The 19,104-nt window shown below is 50.8% G+C and overlaps 25 non-coding genes across 25 annotated transcripts; all 25 read left to right on the top strand.

Annotated features, from left to right (window-relative positions):
- The first annotated feature begins 130 nt into the window (after positions 1-130).
- Trnaa-agc lies at positions 131-203 on the top strand. Its single transcript has one exon. It is a non-coding gene; the product is annotated as a tRNA-Ala (tRNA).
- A 1,002-nt stretch (positions 204-1,205) lies between these two features.
- Trnaa-ugc lies at positions 1,206-1,278 on the top strand. The gene has a single exon. It is a non-coding gene; the product is annotated as a tRNA-Ala (tRNA).
- Positions 1,279-1,683: 405 nt separating this feature from the next.
- On the top strand, positions 1,684-1,756 carry Trnaa-agc. The gene has a single exon. It is a non-coding gene; the product is annotated as a tRNA-Ala (tRNA).
- A 1,002-nt stretch (positions 1,757-2,758) lies between these two features.
- On the top strand, positions 2,759-2,831 carry Trnaa-ugc. Its single transcript has one exon. It is a non-coding gene; the product is annotated as a tRNA-Ala (tRNA).
- A 405-nt stretch (positions 2,832-3,236) lies between these two features.
- On the top strand, positions 3,237-3,309 carry Trnaa-agc. Its single transcript has one exon. It is a non-coding gene; the product is annotated as a tRNA-Ala (tRNA).
- Positions 3,310-4,311: 1,002 nt separating this feature from the next.
- Positions 4,312-4,384, top strand: Trnaa-ugc. The gene has a single exon. It is a non-coding gene; the product is annotated as a tRNA-Ala (tRNA).
- A 405-nt stretch (positions 4,385-4,789) lies between these two features.
- Positions 4,790-4,862, top strand: Trnaa-agc. The gene has a single exon. It is a non-coding gene; the product is annotated as a tRNA-Ala (tRNA).
- Positions 4,863-5,864: 1,002 nt separating this feature from the next.
- On the top strand, positions 5,865-5,937 carry Trnaa-ugc. The gene has a single exon. It is a non-coding gene; the product is annotated as a tRNA-Ala (tRNA).
- A 405-nt stretch (positions 5,938-6,342) lies between these two features.
- On the top strand, positions 6,343-6,415 carry Trnaa-agc. The gene has a single exon. It is a non-coding gene; the product is annotated as a tRNA-Ala (tRNA).
- Positions 6,416-7,417: 1,002 nt separating this feature from the next.
- Trnaa-ugc lies at positions 7,418-7,490 on the top strand. Its single transcript has one exon. It is a non-coding gene; the product is annotated as a tRNA-Ala (tRNA).
- Positions 7,491-7,895: 405 nt separating this feature from the next.
- On the top strand, positions 7,896-7,968 carry Trnaa-agc. The gene has a single exon. It is a non-coding gene; the product is annotated as a tRNA-Ala (tRNA).
- Positions 7,969-8,970: 1,002 nt separating this feature from the next.
- Trnaa-ugc lies at positions 8,971-9,043 on the top strand. The gene has a single exon. It is a non-coding gene; the product is annotated as a tRNA-Ala (tRNA).
- Positions 9,044-9,448: 405 nt separating this feature from the next.
- Positions 9,449-9,521, top strand: Trnaa-agc. The gene has a single exon. It is a non-coding gene; the product is annotated as a tRNA-Ala (tRNA).
- A 1,013-nt stretch (positions 9,522-10,534) lies between these two features.
- Positions 10,535-10,607, top strand: Trnaa-ugc. The gene has a single exon. It is a non-coding gene; the product is annotated as a tRNA-Ala (tRNA).
- A 405-nt stretch (positions 10,608-11,012) lies between these two features.
- Positions 11,013-11,085, top strand: Trnaa-agc. The gene has a single exon. It is a non-coding gene; the product is annotated as a tRNA-Ala (tRNA).
- Positions 11,086-12,098: 1,013 nt separating this feature from the next.
- Positions 12,099-12,171, top strand: Trnaa-ugc. Its single transcript has one exon. It is a non-coding gene; the product is annotated as a tRNA-Ala (tRNA).
- A 405-nt stretch (positions 12,172-12,576) lies between these two features.
- On the top strand, positions 12,577-12,649 carry Trnaa-agc. Its single transcript has one exon. It is a non-coding gene; the product is annotated as a tRNA-Ala (tRNA).
- A 1,002-nt stretch (positions 12,650-13,651) lies between these two features.
- On the top strand, positions 13,652-13,724 carry Trnaa-ugc. Its single transcript has one exon. It is a non-coding gene; the product is annotated as a tRNA-Ala (tRNA).
- A 405-nt stretch (positions 13,725-14,129) lies between these two features.
- Trnaa-agc lies at positions 14,130-14,202 on the top strand. Its single transcript has one exon. It is a non-coding gene; the product is annotated as a tRNA-Ala (tRNA).
- Positions 14,203-15,204: 1,002 nt separating this feature from the next.
- Positions 15,205-15,277, top strand: Trnaa-ugc. Its single transcript has one exon. It is a non-coding gene; the product is annotated as a tRNA-Ala (tRNA).
- A 405-nt stretch (positions 15,278-15,682) lies between these two features.
- Positions 15,683-15,755, top strand: Trnaa-agc. Its single transcript has one exon. It is a non-coding gene; the product is annotated as a tRNA-Ala (tRNA).
- A 1,013-nt stretch (positions 15,756-16,768) lies between these two features.
- Trnaa-ugc lies at positions 16,769-16,841 on the top strand. The gene has a single exon. It is a non-coding gene; the product is annotated as a tRNA-Ala (tRNA).
- Positions 16,842-17,246: 405 nt separating this feature from the next.
- Positions 17,247-17,319, top strand: Trnaa-agc. The gene has a single exon. It is a non-coding gene; the product is annotated as a tRNA-Ala (tRNA).
- Positions 17,320-18,332: 1,013 nt separating this feature from the next.
- Positions 18,333-18,405, top strand: Trnaa-ugc. Its single transcript has one exon. It is a non-coding gene; the product is annotated as a tRNA-Ala (tRNA).
- Positions 18,406-18,810: 405 nt separating this feature from the next.
- Positions 18,811-18,883, top strand: Trnaa-agc. The gene has a single exon. It is a non-coding gene; the product is annotated as a tRNA-Ala (tRNA).
- Positions 18,884-19,104: the final 221 nt, after the last annotated feature.

Below are 19,104 nucleotides of genomic sequence, written 5' to 3'. Positions count from 1 at the left end.
TCGATACAGAATGCAGGAAACCTGAAAGACACCCTCACGGACACATTGAGAGTAGTGTTTGTCAGCGGAATAATGGGAGTGCAAGGGTCTGTGTCATTGATATGGCTGTATGTAGCGCAGTTCGTCAGCAGGGGGCGTAGCTCAGATGGTAGAGCGCTCGCTTAGCATGCGAGAGGTACTGGGATCGATACCCAGCGCCTCCAGAATTTTTAACACACCAACATGCGCACACTGCCATGCAAGTGGAATAATTCACAGCCAGAAAATGTGTCAAGGCAGATACGAGCCAACGATTAGCAGCCACAATTGGCAAGCGTGCTGTAATGCGCACGAAGCACCCTCCTCCCACCACTACACTTAATTTAGAAACAGTACAAGTGTTCCCATAAGATTCTCAAACCTATGTCGCAAAGATCAGCCTTGCGCCGAATTCACAAAAATCCCACTGCACATTCCAATTCTTGACGTGCAGTCGGCTGCTACTGGTGTTGCTAGTTGTGACTGCTGATGACAGATGCCGTAGCAATCAATTCATGGAGTGAGTTGTATGTTTTGCGATACTCTGTCTCTGACAAGCAAGCAGAGGTGACATAGGCGCGAACACAGGAAGCTTGCAGCCCCTCGCTGCCTGCAGACACCGAACAGCCACACTAGGAGGGCGGCCTAAGTCGTAGGCGAAATGTGCTCATTCGCTTGTGTGCGACGTCAAGCTCTAAATAAGGCTGTCACTAGCGTGAGCCTCGTGTAAAGTCGGAAAAGTCGTCTGCGTGGGTGAGTGCCATGTTTGGGGAGCGTTTCGTAGTTTGCGCAGTGCAATGGAGACGCGGAAAGTTGTTGTGGCCCAGTCTTTTGCAGTTGGACGACAAGAGTGGTACACAGTAGTAAAGTGCGAGGCAGTGAGTTGGCATGAACAGTCGAGTGCACAATGGGTCTTCAGATGTGCTTGTTACCTCAGGTGCTGTGTGATTGTCGACATGGAGTGAAAACGGAGCAACTTGTGACTGTCCCTTCAATTTAAGACGTTAAAAACGGACGGAATTTGCAGTCGTAATACCAGAGCATCGAAACTACTTGGAACTCTTGCGTATGTGAACGTGTCCGCGCCTTTGTACTCTGGTCCCTTCACCCCTGCAAACCAACCAACCATCGTGTCCGTGCACATAAGAGTAGCAAAGAACGGAGAACAGCGCAGCTTGGTTGTGCTTGGGGGCGTAGCTCAGTTGGTAGAGCGTTCGCTTTGCATGTGAAAGGTCCCGGGTTCAAGCCCCGGCGCCTCCATGTTTTGTGGTAAGTGTTGGTCGCGGCGAGCCTAAAGGCACGCAAGATGTTGCAAAGCCAGCGTCACAGACTCGTATACTGACGTAAGGAGAGCAAGACGTAAATGTGAGGACCGGCTGTTGTCGAGGTGTCATCGAGTGCAAATCTGCCTTAGGTATAACGGCCTAACCTCAATGAAGTCTAGAGAGTGGACAACACGTTCGTCTACCCCAGAGCGTTGGCCGAACGCTATTTTCGACGTCGTGCGTGCCACTTTGATTTTGGCCAACTACGATTCGATACAGAATGCAGGAAACCTGAAAGACACCCTCACGGACACATTGAGAGTAGTGTTTGTCAGCGGAATAATGGGAGTGCAAGGGTCTGTGTCATTGATATGGCTGTATGTAGCGCAGTTCGTCAGCAGGGGGCGTAGCTCAGATGGTAGAGCGCTCGCTTAGCATGCGAGAGGTACTGGGATCGATACCCAGCGCCTCCAGAATTTTTAACACACCAACATGCGCACACTGCCATGCAAGTGGAATAATTCACAGCCAGAAAATGTGTCAAGGCAGATACGAGCCAACGATTAGCAGCCACAATTGGCAAGCGTGCTGTAATGCGCACGAAGCACCCTCCTCCCACCACTACACTTAATTTAGAAACAGTACAAGTGTACCCATAAGATTCTCAAACCTATGTCGCAAAGATCAGCCTTGCGCCGAATTCACAAAAATCCCACTGCACATTCCAATTCTTGACGTGCAGTCGGCTGCTACTGGTGTTGCTAGTTGTGACTGCTGATGACAGATGCCGTAGCAATCAATTCATGGAGTGAGTTGTATGTTTTGCGATACTCTGTCTCTGACAAGCAAGCAGAGGTGACATAGGCGCGAACACAGGAAGCTTGCAGCCCCTCGCTGCCTGCAGACACCGAACAGCCACACTAGGAGGGCGGCCTAAGTCGTAGGCGAAATGTGCTCATTCGCTTGTGTGCGACGTCAAGCTCTAAATAAGGCTGTCACTAGCGTGAGCGTCGTGTAAAGTCGGAAAAGTCGTCTGCGTGGGTGAGTGCCATGTTTGGGGAGCGTTTCGTAGTTTGCGCAGTGCAATGGAGACGCGGAAAGTTGTTGTGGCCCAGTCTTTTGCAGTTGGACGACAAGAGTGGTACACAGTAGTAAAGTGCGAGGCAGTGAGTTGGCATGAACAGTCGAGTGCACAATGGGTCTTCAGATGTGCTTGTTACCTCAGGTGCTGTGTGATTGTCGACATGGAGTGAAAACGGAGCAACTTGTGACTGTCCCTTCAATTTAAGACGTTAAAGACGGACGGAATTTGCAGTCGTAATACCAGAGCATCGAAACTACTTGGAACTCTTGCGTATGTGAACGTGTCCGCGCCTTTGTACTCTGGTCCCTTCACCCCTGCAAACCAACCAACCATCGTGTCCGTGCACATAAGAGTAGCAAAGAACGGAGAACAGCGCAGCTTGGTTGTGCTTGGGGGCGTAGCTCAGTTGGTAGAGCGTTCGCTTTGCATGTGAAAGGTCCCGGGTTCAAGCCCCGGCGCCTCCATGTTTTGTGGTAAGTGTTGGTCGCGGCGAGCCTAAAGGCACGCAAGATGTTGCAAAGCCAGCGTCACAGACTCGTATACTGACGTAAGGAGAGCAAGACGTAAATGTGAGGACCGGCTGTTGTCGAGGTGTCATCGAGTGCAAATCTGCCTTAGGTATAACGGCCTAACCTCAATGAAGTCTAGAGAGTGGACAACACGTTCGTCTACCCCAGAGCGTTGGCCGAACGCTATTTTCGACGTCGTGCGTGCCACTTTGATTTTGGCCAACTACGATTCGATACAGAATGCAGGAAACCTGAAAGACACCCTCACGGACACATTGAGAGTAGTGTTTGTCAGCGGAATAATGGGAGTGCAAGGGTCTGTGTCATTGATATGGCTGTATGTAGCGCAGTTCGTCAGCAGGGGGCGTAGCTCAGATGGTAGAGCGCTCGCTTAGCATGCGAGAGGTACTGGGATCGATACCCAGCGCCTCCAGAATTTTTAACACACCAACATGCGCACACTGCCATGCAAGTGGAATAATTCACAGCCAGAAAATGTGTCAAGGCAGATACGAGCCAACGATTAGCAGCCACAATTGGCAAGCGTGCTGTAATGCTCACGAAGCACCCTCCTCCCACCACTACACTTAATTTAGAAACAGTACAAGTGTTCCCATAAGATTCTCAAACCTATGTCGCAAAGATCAGCCTTGCGCCGAATTCACAAAAATCCCACTGCACATTCCAATTCTTGACGTGCAGTCGGCTGCTACTGGTGTTGCTAGTTGTGACTGCTGATGACAGATGCCGTAGCAATCAATTCATGGAGTGAGTTGTATGTTTTGCGATACTCTGTCTCTGACAAGCAAGCAGAGGTGACATAGGCGCGAACACAGGAAGCTTGCAGCCCCTCGCTGCCTGCAGACACCGAACAGCCACACTAGGAGGGCGGCCTAAGTCGTAGGCGAAATGTGCTCATTCGCTTGTGTGCGACGTCAAGCTCTAAATAAGGCTGTCACTAGCGTGAGCGTCGTGTAAAGTCGGAAAAGTCGTCTGCGTGGGTGAGTGCCATGTTTGGGGAGCGTTTCGTAGTTTGCGCAGTGCAATGGAGACGCGGAAAGTTGTTGTGGCCCAGTCTTTTGCAGTTGGACGACAAGAGTGGTACACAGTAGTAAAGTGCGAGGCAGTGAGTTGGCATGAACAGTCGAGTGCACAATGGGTCTTCAGATGTGCTTGTTACCTCAGGTGCTGTGTGATTGTCGACATGGAGTGAAAACGGAGCAACTTGTGACTGTCCCTTCAATTTAAGACGTTAAAAACGGACGGAATTTGCAGTCGTAATACCAGAGCATCGAAACTACTTGGAACTCTTGCGTATGTGAACGTGTCCGCGCCTTTGTACTCTGGTCCCTTCACCCCTGCAAACCAACCAACCATCGTGTCCGTGCACATAAGAGTAGCAAAGAACGGAGAACAGCGCAGCTTGGTTGTGCTTGGGGGCGTAGCTCAGTTGGTAGAGCGTTCGCTTTGCATGTGAAAGGTCCCGGGTTCAAGCCCCGGCGCCTCCATGTTTTGTGGTAAGTGTTGGTCGCGGCGAGCCTAAAGGCACGCAAGATGTTGCAAAGCCAGCGTCACAGACTCGTATACTGACGTAAGGAGAGCAAGACGTAAATGTGAGGACCGGCTGTTGTCGAGGTGTCATCGAGTGCAAATCTGCCTTAGGTATAACGGCCTAACCTCAATGAAGTCTAGAGAGTGGACAACACGTTCGTCTACCCCAGAGCGTTGGCCGAACGCTATTTTCGACGTCGTGCGTGCCACTTTGATTTTGGCCAACTACGATTCGATACAGAATGCAGGAAACCTGAAAGACACCCTCACGGACACATTGAGAGTAGTGTTTGTCAGCGGAATAATGGGAGTGCAAGGGTCTGTGTCATTGATATGGCTGTATGTAGCGCAGTTCGTCAGCAGGGGGCGTAGCTCAGATGGTAGAGCGCTCGCTTAGCATGCGAGAGGTACTGGGATCGATACCCAGCGCCTCCAGAATTTTTAACACACCAACATGCGCACACTGCCATGCAAGTGGAATAATTCACAGCCAGAAAATGTGTCAAGGCAGATACGAGCCAACGATTAGCAGCCACAATTGGCAAGCGTGCTGTAATGCGCACGAAGCACCCTCCTCCCACCACTACACTTAATTTAGAAACAGTACAAGTGTTCCCATAAGATTCTCAAACCTATGTCGCAAAGATCAGCCTTGCGCCGAATTCACAAAAATCCCACTGCACATTCCAATTCTTGACGTGCAGTCGGCTGCTACTGGTGTTGCTAGTTGTGACTGCTGATGACAGATGCCGTAGCAATCAATTCATGGAGTGAGTTGTATGTTTTGCGATACTCTGTCTCTGACAAGCAAGCAGAGGTGACATAGGCGCGAACACAGGAAGCTTGCAGCCCCTCGCTGCCTGCAGACACCGAACAGCCACACTAGGAGGGCGGCCTAAGTCGTAGGCGAAATGTGCTCATTCGCTTGTGTGCGACGTCAAGCTCTAAATAAGGCTGTCACTAGCGTGAGCGTCGTGTAAAGTCGGAAAAGTCGTCTGCGTGGGTGAGTGCCATGTTTGGGGAGCGTTTCGTAGTTTGCGCAGTGCAATGGAGACGCGGAAAGTTGTTGTGGCCCAGTCTTTTGCAGTTGGACGACAAGAGTGGTACACAGTAGTAAAGTGCGAGGCAGTGAGTTGGCATGAACAGTCGAGTGCACAATGGGTCTTCAGATGTGCTTGTTACCTCAGGTGCTGTGTGATTGTCGACATGGAGTGAAAACGGAGCAACTTGTGACTGTCCCTTCAATTTAAGACGTTAAAGACGGACGGAATTTGCAGTCGTAATACCAGAGCATCGAAACTACTTGGAACTCTTGCGTATGTGAACGTGTCCGCGCCTTTGTACTCTGGTCCCTTCACCCCTGCAAACCAACCAACCATCGTGTCCGTGCACATAAGAGTAGCAAAGAACGGAGAACAGCGCAGCTTGGTTGTGCTTGGGGGCGTAGCTCAGTTGGTAGAGCGTTCGCTTTGCATGTGAAAGGTCCCGGGTTCAAGCCCCGGCGCCTCCATGTTTTGTGGTAAGTGTTGGTCGCGGCGAGCCTAAAGGCACGCAAGATGTTGCAAAGCCAGCGTCACAGACTCGTATACTGACGTAAGGAGAGCAAGACGTAAATGTGAGGACCGGCTGTTGTCGAGGTGTCATCGAGTGCAAATCTGCCTTAGGTATAACGGCCTAACCTCAATGAAGTCTAGAGAGTGGACAACACGTTCGTCTACCCCAGAGCGTTGGCCGAACGCTATTTTCGACGTCGTGCGTGCCACTTTGATTTTGGCCAACTACGATTCGATACAGAATGCAGGAAACCTGAAAGACACCCTCACGGACACATTGAGAGTAGTGTTTGTCAGCGGAATAATGGGAGTGCAAGGGTCTGTGTCATTGATATGGCTGTATGTAGCGCAGTTCGTCAGCAGGGGGCGTAGCTCAGATGGTAGAGCGCTCGCTTAGCATGCGAGAGGTACTGGGATCGATACCCAGCGCCTCCAGAATTTTTAACACACCAACATGCGCACACTGCCATGCAAGTGGAATAATTCACAGCCAGAAAATGTGTCAAGGCAGATACGAGCCAACGATTAGCAGCCACAATTGGCAAGCGTGCTGTAATGCTCACGAAGCACCCTCCTCCCACCACTACACTTAATTTAGAAACAGTACAAGTGTTCCCATAAGATTCTCAAACCTATGTCGCAAAGATCAGCCTTGCGCCGAATTCACAAAAATCCCACTGCACATTCCAATTCTTGACGTGCAGTCGGCTGCTACTGGTGTTGCTAGTTGTGACTGCTGATGACAGATGCCGTAGCAATCAATTCATGGAGTGAGTTGTATGTTTTGCGATACTCTGTCTCTGACAAGCAAGCAGAGGTGACATAGGCGCGAACACAGGAAGCTTGCAGCCCCTCGCTGCCTGCAGACACCGAACAGCCACACTAGGAGGGCGGCCTAAGTCGTAGGCGAAATGTGCTCATTCGCTTGTGTGCGACGTCAAGCTCTAAATAAGGCTGTCACTAGCGTGAGCGTCGTGTAAAGTCGGAAAAGTCGTCTGCGTGGGTGAGTGCCATGTTTGGGGAGCGTTTCGTAGTTTGCGCAGTGCAATGGAGACGCGGAAAGTTGTTGTGGCCCAGTCTTTTGCAGTTGGACGACAAGAGTGGTACACAGTAGTAAAGTGCGAGGCAGTGAGTTGGCATGAACAGTCGAGTGCACAATGGGTCTTCAGATGTGCTTGTTACCTCAGGTGCTGTGTGATTGTCGACATGGAGTGAAAACGGAGCAACTTGTGACTGTCCCTTCAATTTAAGACGTTAAAAACGGACGGAATTTGCAGTCGTAATACCAGAGCATCGAAACTACTTGGAACTCTTGCGTATGTGAACGTGTCCGCGCCTTTGTACTCTGGTCCCTTCACCCCTGCAAACCAACCAACCATCGTGTCCGTGCACATAAGAGTAGCAAAGAACGGAGAACAGCGCAGCTTGGTTGTGCTTGGGGGCGTAGCTCAGTTGGTAGAGCGTTCGCTTTGCATGTGAAAGGTCCCGGGTTCAAGCCCCGGCGCCTCCATGTTTTGTGGTAAGTGTTGGTCGCGGCGAGCCTAAAGGCACGCAAGATGTTGCAAAGCCAGCGTCACAGACTCGTATACTGACGTAAGGAGAGCAAGACGTAAATGTGAGGACCGGCTGTTGTCGAGGTGTCATCGAGTGCAAATCTGCCTTAGGTATAACGGCCTAACCTCAATGAAGTCTAGAGAGTGGACAACACGTTCGTCTACCCCAGAGCGTTGGCCGAACGCTATTTTCGACGTCGTGCGTGCCACTTTGATTTTGGCCAACTACGATTCGATACAGAATGCAGGAAACCTGAAAGACACCCTCACGGACACATTGAGAGTAGTGTTTGTCAGCGGAATAATGGGAGTGCAAGGGTCTGTGTCATTGATATGGCTGTATGTAGCGCAGTTCGTCAGCAGGGGGCGTAGCTCAGATGGTAGAGCGCTCGCTTAGCATGCGAGAGGTACTGGGATCGATACCCAGCGCCTCCAGAATTTTTAACACACCAACATGCGCACACTGCCATGCAAGTGGAATAATTCACAGCCAGAAAATGTGTCAAGGCAGATACGAGCCAACGATTAGCAGCCACAATTGGCAAGCGTGCTGTAATGCGCACGAAGCACCCTCCTCCCACCACTACACTTAATTTAGAAACAGTACAAGTGTTCCCATAAGATTCTCAAACCTATGTCGCAAAGATCAGCCTTGCGCCGAATTCACAAAAATCCCACTGCACATTCCAATTCTTGACGTGCAGTCGGCTGCTACTGGTGTTGCTAGTTGTGACTGCTGATGACAGATGCCGTAGCAATCAATTCATGGAGTGAGTTGTATGTTTTGCGATACTCTGTCTCTGACAAGCAAGCAGAGGTGACATAGGCGCGAACACAGGAAGCTTGCAGCCCCTCGCTGCCTGCAGACACCGAACAGCCACACTAGGAGGGCGGCCTAAGTCGTAGGCGAAATGTGCTCATTCGCTTGTGTGCGACGTCAAGCTCTAAATAAGGCTGTCACTAGCGTGAGCGTCGTGTAAAGTCGGAAAAGTCGTCTGCGTGGGTGAGTGCCATGTTTGGGGAGCGTTTCGTAGTTTGCGCAGTGCAATGGAGACGCGGAAAGTTGTTGTGGCCCAGTCTTTTGCAGTTGGACGACAAGAGTGGTACACAGTAGTAAAGTGCGAGGCAGTGAGTTGGCATGAACAGTCGAGTGCACAATGGGTCTTCAGATGTGCTTGTTACCTCAGGTGCTGTGTGATTGTCGACATGGAGTGAAAACGGAGCAACTTGTGACTGTCCCTTCAATTTAAGACGTTAAAAACGGACGGAATTTGCAGTCGTAATACCAGAGCATCGAAACTACTTGGAACTCTTGCGTATGTGAACGTGTCCGCGCCTTTGTACTCTGGTCCCTTCACCCCTGCAAACCAACCAACCATCGTGTCCGTGCACATAAGAGTAGCAAAGAACGGAGAACAGCGCAGCTTGGTTGTGCTTGGGGGCGTAGCTCAGTTGGTAGAGCGTTCGCTTTGCATGTGAAAGGTCCCGGGTTCAAGCCCCGGCGCCTCCATGTTTTGTGGTAAGTGTTGGTCGCGGCGAGCCTAAAGGCACGCAAGATGTTGCAAAGCCAGCGTCACAGACTCGTATACTGACGTAAGGAGAGCAAGACGTAAATGTGAGGACCGGCTGTTGTCGAGGTGTCATCGAGTGCAAATCTGCCTTAGGTATAACGGCCTAACCTCAATGAAGTCTAGAGAGTGGACAACACGTTCGTCTACCCCAGAGCGTTGGCCGAACGCTATTTTCGACGTCGTGCGTGCCACTTTGATTTTGGCCAACTACGATTCGATACAGAATGCAGGAAACCTGAAAGACACCCTCACGGACACATTGAGAGTAGTGTTTGTCAGCGGAATAATGGGAGTGCAAGGGTCTGTGTCATTGATATGGCTGTATGTAGCGCAGTTCGTCAGCAGGGGGCGTAGCTCAGATGGTAGAGCGCTCGCTTAGCATGCGAGAGGTACTGGGATCGATACCCAGCGCCTCCAGAATTTTTAACACACCAACATGCGCACACTGCCATGCAAGTGGAATAATTCACAGCCAGAAAATGTGTCAAGGCAGATACGAGCCAACGATTAGCAGCCACAATTGGCAAGCGTGCTGTAATGCGCACGAAGCACCCTCCTCCCACCACTACACTTAATTTAGAAACAGTACAAGTGTTCCCATAAGATTCTCAAACCTATGTCGCAAAGATCAGCCTTGCGCCGAATTCACAAAAATCCCACTGCACATTCCAATTCTTGACGTGCAGTCGGCTGCTACTGGTGTTGCTAGTTGTGACTGCTGATGACAGATGCCGTAGCAATCAATTCATGGAGTGAGTTGTATGTTTTGCGATACTCTGTCTCTGACAAGCAAGCAGAGGTGACATAGGCGCGAACACAGGAAGCTTGCAGCCCCTCGCTGCCTGCAGACACCGAACAGCCACACTAGGAGGGCGGCCTAAGTCGTAGGCGAAATGTGCTCATTCGCTTGTGTGCGACGTCAAGCTCTAAATAAGGCTGTCACTAGCGTGAGCGTTGCGTGAGCGTCGTGTAAAGTCGGAAAAGTCGTCTGCGTGGGTGAGTGCCATGTTTGGGGAGCGTTTCGTAGTTTGCGCAGTGCAATGGAGACGCGGAAAGTTGTTGTGGCCCAGTCTTTTGCAGTTGGACGACAAGAGTGGTACACAGTAGTAAAGTGCGAGGCAGTGAGTTGGCATGAACAGTCGAGTGCACAATGGGTCTTCAGATGTGCTTGTTACCTCAGGTGCTGTGTGATTGTCGACATGGAGTGAAAACGGAGCAACTTGTGACTGTCCCTTCAATTTAAGACGTTAAAGACGGACGGAATTTGCAGTCGTAATACCAGAGCATCGAAACTACTTGGAACTCTTGCGTATGTGAACGTGTCCGCGCCTTTGTACTCTGGTCCCTTCACCCCTGCAAACCAACCAACCATCGTGTCCGTGCACATAAGAGTAGCAAAGAACGGAGAACAGCGCAGCTTGGTTGTGCTTGGGGGCGTAGCTCAGTTGGTAGAGCGTTCGCTTTGCATGTGAAAGGTCCCGGGTTCAAGCCCCGGCGCCTCCATGTTTTGTGGTAAGTGTTGGTCGCGGCGAGCCTAAAGGCACGCAAGATGTTGCAAAGCCAGCGTCACAGACTCGTATACTGACGTAAGGAGAGCAAGACGTAAATGTGAGGACCGGCTGTTGTCGAGGTGTCATCGAGTGCAAATCTGCATTAGGTATAACGGCCTAACCTCAATGAAGTCTAGAGAGTGGACAACACGTTCGTCTACCCCAGAGCGTTGGCCGAACGCTATTTTCGACGTCGTGCGTGCCACTTTGATTTTGGCCAACTACGATTCGATACAGAATGCAGGAAACCTGAAAGACACCCTCACGGACACATTGAGAGTAGTGTTTGTCAGCGGAATAATGGGAGTGCAAGGGTCTGTGTCATTGATATGGCTGTATGTAGCGCAGTTCGTCAGCAGGGGGCGTAGCTCAGATGGTAGAGCGCTCGCTTAGCATGCGAGAGGTACTGGGATCGATACCCAGCGCCTCCAGAATTCTTAACACACCAACATGCGCACACTGCCATGCAAGTGGAATAATTCACAGCCAGAAAATGTGTCAAGGCAGATACGAGCCAACGATTAGCAGCCACAATTGGCAAGCGTGCTGTAATGCGCACGAAGCACCCTCCTCCCACCACTACACTTAATTTAGAAACAGTACAAGTGTTCCCATAAGATTCTCAAACCTATGTCGCAAAGATCAGCCTTGCGCCGAATTCACAAAAATCCCACTGCACATTCCAATTCTTGACGTGCAGTCGGCTGCTACTGGTGTTGCTAGTTGTGACTGCTGATGACAGATGCCGTAGCAATCAATTCATGGAGTGAGTTGTATGTTTTGCGATACTCTGTCTCTGACAAGCAAGCAGAGGTGACATAGGCGCGAACACAGGAAGCTTGCAGCCCCTCGCTGCCTGCAGACACCGAACAGCCACACTAGGAGGGCGGCGTAAGTCGTAGGCGAAATGTGCTCATTCGCTTGTGTGCGACGTCAAGCTCTAAATAAGGCTGTCACTAGCGTGAGCGTTGCGTGAGCGTCGTGTAAAGTCGGAAAAGTCGTCTGCGTGGGTGAGTGCCATGTTTGGGGAGCGTTTCGTAGTTTGCGCAGTGCAATGGAGACGCGGAAAGTTGTTGTGGGCCAGTCTTTTGCAGTTGGACGACAAGAGTGGTACACAGTAGTAAAGTGCGAGGCAGTGAGTTGGCATGAACAGTCGAGTGCACAATGGGTCTTCAGATGTGCTTGTTACCTCAGGTGCTGTGTGATTGTCGACATGGAGTGAAAACGGAGCAACTTGTGACTGTCCCTTCAATTTAAGACGTTAAAAACGGACGGAATTTGCAGTCGTAATACCAGAGCATCGAAACTACTTGGAACTCTTGCGTATGTGAACGTGTCCGCGCCTTTGTACTCTGGTCCCTTCACCCCTGCAAACCAACCAACCATCGTGTCCGTGCACATAAGAGTAGCAAAGAACGGAGAACAGCGCAGCTTGGTTGTGCTTGGGGGCGTAGCTCAGTTGGTAGAGCGTTCGCTTTGCATGTGAAAGGTCCCGGGTTCAAGCCCCGGCGCCTCCATGTTTTGTGGTAAGTGTTGGTCGCGGCGAGCCTAAAGGCACGCAAGATGTTGCAAAGCCAGCGTCACAGACTCGTATACTGACGTAAGGAGAGCAAGACGTAAATGTGAGGACCGGCTGTTGTCGAGGTGTCATCGAGTGCAAATCTGCCTTAGGTATAACGGCCTAACCTCAATGAAGTCTAGAGAGTGGACAACACGTTCGTCTACCCCAGAGCGTTGGCCGAACGCTATTTTCGACGTCGTGCGTGCCACTTTGATTTTGGCCAACTACGATTCGATACAGAATGCAGGAAACCTGAAAGACACCCTCACGGACACATTGAGAGTAGTGTTTGTCAGCGGAATAATGGGAGTGCAAGGGTCTGTGTCATTGATATGGCTGTATGTAGCGCAGTTCGTCAGCAGGGGGCGTAGCTCAGATGGTAGAGCGCTCGCTTAGCATGCGAGAGGTACTGGGATCGATACCCAGCGCCTCCAGAATTTTTAACACACCAACATGCGCACACTGCCATGCAAGTGGAATAATTCACAGCCAGAAAATGTGTCAAGGCAGATACGAGCCAACGATTAGCAGCCACAATTGGCAAGCGTGCTGTAATGCGCACGAAGCACCCTCCTCCCACCACTACACTTAATTTAGAAACAGTACAAGTGTTCCCATAAGATTCTCAAACCTATGTCGCAAAGATCAGCCTTGCGCCGAATTCACAAAAATCCCACTGCACATTCCAATTCTTGACGTGCAGTCGGCTGCTACTGGTGTTGCTAGTTGTGACTGCTGATGACAGATGCCGTAGCAATCAATTCATGGAGTGAGTTGTATGTTTTGCGATACTCTGTCTCTGACAAGCAAGCAGAGGTGACATAGGCGCGAACACAGGAAGCTTGCAGCCCCTCGCTGCCTGCAGACACCGAACAGCCACACTAGGAGGGCGGCCTAAGTCGTAGGCGAAATGTGCTCATTCGCTTGTGTGCGACGTCAAGCTCTAAATAAGGCTGTCACTAGCGTGAGCGTCGTGTAAAGTCGGAAAAGTCGTCTGCGTGGGTGAGTGCCATGTTTGGGGAGCGTTTCGTAGTTTGCGCAGTGCAATGGAGACGCGGAAAGTTGTTGTGGGCCAGTCTTTTGCAGTTGGACGACAAGAGTGGTACACAGTAGTAAAGTGCGAGGCAGTGAGTTGGCATGAACAGTCGAGTGCACAATGGGTCTTCAGATGTGCTTGTTACCTCAGGTGCTGTGTGATTGTCGACATGGAGTGAAAACGGAGCAACTTGTGACTGTCCCTTCAATTTAAGACGTTAAAAACGGACGGAATTTGCAGTCGTAATACCAGAGCATCGAAACTACTTGGAACTCTTGCGTATGTGAACGTGTCCGCGCCTTTGTACTCTGGTCCCTTCACCCCTGCAAACCAACCAACCATCGTGTCCGTGCACATAAGAGTAGCAAAGAACGGAGAACAGCGCAGCTTGGTTGTGCTTGGGGGCGTAGCTCAGTTGGTAGAGCGTTCGCTTTGCATGTGAAAGGTCCCGGGTTCAAGCCCCGGCGCCTCCATGTTTTGTGGTAAGTGTTGGTCGCGGCGAGCCTAAAGGCACGCAAGATGTTGCAAAGCCAGCGTCACAGACTCGTATACTGACGTAAGGAGAGCAAGACGTAAATGTGAGGACCGGCTGTTGTCGAGGTGTCATCGAGTGCAAATCTGCCTTAGGTATAACGGCCTAACCTCAATGAAGTCTAGAGAGTGGACAACACGTTCGTCTACCACAGAGCGTTGGCCGAACGCTATTTTCGACGTCGTGCGTGCCACTTTGATTTTGGCCAACTACGATTCGATACAGAATGCAGGAAACCTGAAAGACACCCTCACGGACACATTGAGAGTAGTGTTTGTCAGCGGAATAATGGGAGTGCAAGGGTCTGTGTCATTGATATGGCTGTATGTAGCGCAGTTCGTCAGCAGGGGGCGTAGCTCAGATGGTAGAGCGCTCGCTTAGCATGCGAGAGGTACTGGGATCGATACCCAGCGCCTCCAGAATTTTTAACACACCAACATGCGCACACTGCCATGCAAGTGGAATAATTCACAGCCAGAAAATGTGTCAAGGCAGATACGAGCCAACGATTAGCAGCCACAATTGGCAAGCGTGCTGTAATGCGCACGAAGCACCCTCCTCCCACCACTACACTTAATTTAGAAACAGTACAAGTGTTCCCATAAGATTCTCAAACCTATGTCGCAAAGATCAGCCTTGCGCCGAATTCACAAAAATCCCACTGCACATTCCAATTCTTGACGTGCAGTCGGCTGCTACTGGTGTTGCTAGTTGTGACTGCTGATGACAGATGCCGTAGCAATCAATTCATGGAGTGAGTTGTATGTTTTGCGATACTCTGTCTCTGACAAGCAAGCAGAGGTGACATAGGCGCGAACACAGGAAGCTTGCAGCCCCTCGCTGCCTGCAGACACCGAACAGCCACACTAGGAGGGCGGCCTAAGTCGTAGGCGAAATGTGCTCATTCGCTTGTGTGCGACGTCAAGCTCTAAATAAGGCTGTCACTAGCGTGAGCGTCGTGTAAAGTCGGAAAAGTCGTCTGCGTGGGTGAGTGCCATGTTTGGGGAGCGTTTCGTAGTTTGCGCAGTGCAATGGAGACGCGGAAAGTTGTTGTGGCCCAGTCTTTTGCAGTTGGACGACAAGAGTGGTACACAGTAGTAAAGTGCGAGGCAGTGAGTTGGCATGAACAGTCGAGTGCACAATGGGTCTTCAGATGTGCTTGTTACCTCAGGTGCTGTGTGATTGTCGACATGGAGTGAAAACGGAGCAACTTGTGACTGTCCCTTCAATTTAAGACGTTAAAGACGGACGGAATTTGCAGTCGTAATACCAGAGCATCGAAACTACTTGGAACTCTTGCGTATGTGAACGTGTCCGCGCCTTTGTACTCTGGTCCCTTCACCCCTGCAAACCAACCAACCATCGTGTCCGTGCACATAAGAGTAGCAAAGAACGGAGAACAGCGCAGCTTGGTTGTGCTTGGGGGCGTAGCTCAGTTGGTAGAGCGTTCGCTTTGCATGTGAAAGGTCCCGGGTTCAAGCCCCGGCGCCTCCATGTTTTGTGGTAAGTGTTGGTCGCGGCGAGCCTAAAGGCACGCAAGATGTTGCAAAGCCAGCGTCACAGACTCGTATACTGACGTAAGGAGAGCAAGACGTAAATGTGAGGACCGGCTGTTGTCGAGGTGTCATCGAGTGCAAATCTGCCTTAGGTATAACGGCCTAACCTCAATGAAGTCTAGAGAGTGGACAACACGTTCGTCTACCCCAGAGCGTTGGCCGAACGCTATTTTCGACGTCGTGCGTGCCACTTTGATTTTGGCCAACTACGATTCGATACAGAATGCAGGAAACCTGAAAGACACCCTCACGGACACATTGAGAGTAGTGTTTGTCAGCGGAATAATGGGAGTGCAAGGGTCTGTGTCATTGATATGGCTGTATGTAGCGCAGTTCGTCAGCAGGGGGCGTAGCTCAGATGGTAGAGCGCTCGCTTAGCATGCGAGAGGTACTGGGATCGATACCCAGCGCCTCCAGAATTTTTAACACACCAACATGCGCACACTGCCATGCAAGTGGAATAATTCACAGCCAGAAAATGTGTCAAGGCAGATACGAGCCAACGATTAGCAGCCACAATTGGCAAGCGTGCTGTAATGCGCACGAAGCACCCTCCTCCCACCACTACACTTAATTTAGAAACAGTACAAGTGTTCCCATAAGATTCTCAAACCTATGTCGCAAAGATCAGCCTTGCGCCGAATTCACAAAAATCCCACTGCACATTCCAATTCTTGACGTGCAGTCGGCTGCTACTGGTGTTGCTAGTTGTGACTGCTGATGACAGATGCCGTAGCAATCAATTCATGGAGTGAGTTGTATGTTTTGCGATACTCTGTCTCTGACAAGCAAGCAGAGGTGACATAGGCGCGAACACAGGAAGCTTGCAGCCCCTCGCTGCCTGCAGACACCGAACAGCCACACTAGGAGGGCGGCCTAAGTCGTAGGCGAAATGTGCTCATTCGCTTGTGTGCGACGTCAAGCTCTAAATAAGGCTGTCACTAGCGTGAGCGTTGCGTGAGCGTCGTGTAAAGTCGGAAAAGTCGTCTGCGTGGGTGAGTGCCATGTTTGGGGAGCGTTTCGTAGTTTGCGCAGTGCAATGGAGACGCGGAAAGTTGTTGTGGGCCAGTCTTTTGCAGTTGGACGACAAGAGTGGTACACAGTAGTAAAGTGCGAGGCAGTGAGTTGGCATGAACAGTCGAGTGCACAATGGGTCTTCAGATGTGCTTGTTACCTCAGGTGCTGTGTGATTGTCGACATGGAGTGAAAACGGAGCAACTTGTGACTGTCCCTTCAATTTAAGACGTTAAAAACGGACGGAATTTGCAGTCGTAATACCAGAGCATCGAAACTACTTGGAACTCTTGCGTATGTGAACGTGTCCGCGCCTTTGTACTCTGGTCCCTTCACCCCTGCAAACCAACCAACCATCGTGTCCGTGCACATAAGAGTAGCAAAGAACGGAGAACAGCGCAGCTTGGTTGTGCTTGGGGGCGTAGCTCAGTTGGTAGAGCGTTCGCTTTGCATGTGAAAGGTCCCGGGTTCAAGCCCCGGCGCCTCCATGTTTTGTGGTAAGTGTTGGTCGCGGCGAGCCTAAAGGCACGCAAGATGTTGCAAAGCCAGCGTCACAGACTCGTATACTGACGTAAGGAGAGCAAGACGTAAATGTGAGGACCGGCTGTTGTCGAGGTGTCATCGAGTGCAAATCTGCCTTAGGTATAACGGCCTAACCTCAATGAAGTCTAGAGAGTGGACAACACGTTCGTCTACCCCAGAGCGTTGGCCGAACGCTATTTTCGACGTCGTGCGTGCCACTTTGATTTTGGCCAACTACGATTCGATACAGAATGCAGGAAACCTGAAAGACACCCTCACGGACACACTGAGAGTAGTGTTTGTCAGCGGAATAATGGGAGTGCAAGGGTCTGTGTCATTGATATGGCTGTATGTAGCGCAGTTCGTCAGCAGGGGGCGTAGCTCAGATGTTAGAGCGCTCGCTTAGCATGCGAGAGGTACTGGGATCGATACCCAGCGCCTCCAGAATTTTTAACACACCAACATGCGCACACTGCCATGCAAGTGGAATAATTCACAGCCAGAAAATGTGTCAAGGCAGATACGAGCCAACGATTAGCAGCCACAATTGGCAAGCGTGCTGTAATGCGCACGAAGCACCCTCCTCCCACCACTACACTTAATTTAGAAACAGTACAAGTGTTCCCATAAGATTCTCAAACCTATGTCGCAAAGATCAGCCTTGCGCCGAATTCACAAAAATCCCACTGCACATTCCAATTCTTGACGTGCAGTCGGCTGCTACTGGTGTTGCTAGTTGTGACTGCTGATGACAGATGCCGTAGCAATCAATTCATGGAGTGAGTTGTATGTTTTGCGATACTCTGTCTCTGACAAGCAAGCAGAGGTGACATAGGCGCGAACACAGGAAGCTTGCAGCCCCTCGCTGCCTGCAGACACCGAACAGCCACACTAGGAGGGCGGCCTAAGTCGTAGGCGAAATGTGCTCATTCGCTTGTGTGCGACGTCAAGCTCTAAATAAGGCTGTCACTAGCGTGAGCGTTGCGTGAGCGTCGTGTAAAGTCGGAAAAGTCGTCTGCGTGGGTGAGTGCCATGTTTGGGGAGCGTTTCGTAGTTTGCGCAGTGCAATGGAGACGCGGAAAGTTGTTGTGGCCCAGTCTTTTGCAGTTGGACGACAAGAGTGGTACACAGTAGTAAAGTGCGAGGCAGTGAGTTGGCATGAACAGTCGAGTGCACAATGGGTCTTCAGATGTGCTTGTTACCTCAGGTGCTGTGTGATTGTCGACATGGAGTGAAAACGGAGCAACTTGTGACTGTCCCTTCAATTTAAGACGTTAAAGACGGACGGAATTTGCAGTCGTAATACCAGAGCATCGAAACTACTTGGAACTCTTGCGTATGTGAACGTGTCCGCGCCTTTGTACTCTGGTCCCTTCACCCCTGCAAACCAACCAACCATCGTGTCCGTGCACATAAGAGTAGCAAAGAACGGAGAACAGCGCAGCTTGGTTGTGCTTGGGGGCGTAGCTCAGTTGGTAGAGCGTTCGCTTTGCATGTGAAAGGTCCCGGGTTCAAGCCCCGGCGCCTCCATGTTTTGTGGTAAGTGTTGGTCGCGGCGAGCCTAAAGGCACGCAAGATGTTGCAAAGCCAGCGTCACAGACTCGTATACTGACGTAAGGAGAGCAAGACGTAAATGTGAGGACCGGCTGTTGTCGAGGTGTCATCGAGTGCAAATCTGCCTTAGGTATAACGGCCTAACCTCAATGAAGTCTAGAGAGTGGACAACACGTTCGTCTACCCCAGAGCGTTGGCCGAACGCTATTTTCGACGTCGTGCGTGCCACTTTGATTTTGGCCAACTACGATTCGATACAGAATGCAGGAAACCTGAAAGACACCCTCACGGACACATTGAGAGTAGTGTTTGTCAGCGGAATAATGGGAGTGCAAGGGTCTGTGTCATTGATATGGCTGTATGTAGCGCAGTTCGTCAGCAGGGGGCGTAGCTCAGATGGTAGAGCGCTCGCTTAGCATGCGAGAGGTATTGGGATCGATACCCAGCGCCTCCAGAAATTTTAACACACCAACATGCGCACACTGCCATGCAAGTGGAATAATTCACAGCCAGAAAATGTGTCAAGGCAGATACGAGCCAACGATTAGCAGCCACAATTGGCAAGCGTGCTGTAATGCGCACGAAGCACCCTCCTCCCACCACTACACTTAATTTAGAAACAGTACAAGTGTTCCCATAAGATTCTCAAACCTATGTCGCAAAGATCAGCCTTGC

Source organism: Schistocerca americana, unplaced genomic scaffold, assembly GCF_021461395.2.
Source record: "Schistocerca americana isolate TAMUIC-IGC-003095 unplaced genomic scaffold, iqSchAmer2.1 HiC_scaffold_305, whole genome shotgun sequence".
In the NCBI taxonomy this organism is placed as follows: domain Eukaryota; kingdom Metazoa; phylum Arthropoda; class Insecta; order Orthoptera; family Acrididae; genus Schistocerca; species Schistocerca americana.
This window is presented reverse-complemented; position numbering and strand designations above follow the sequence as displayed.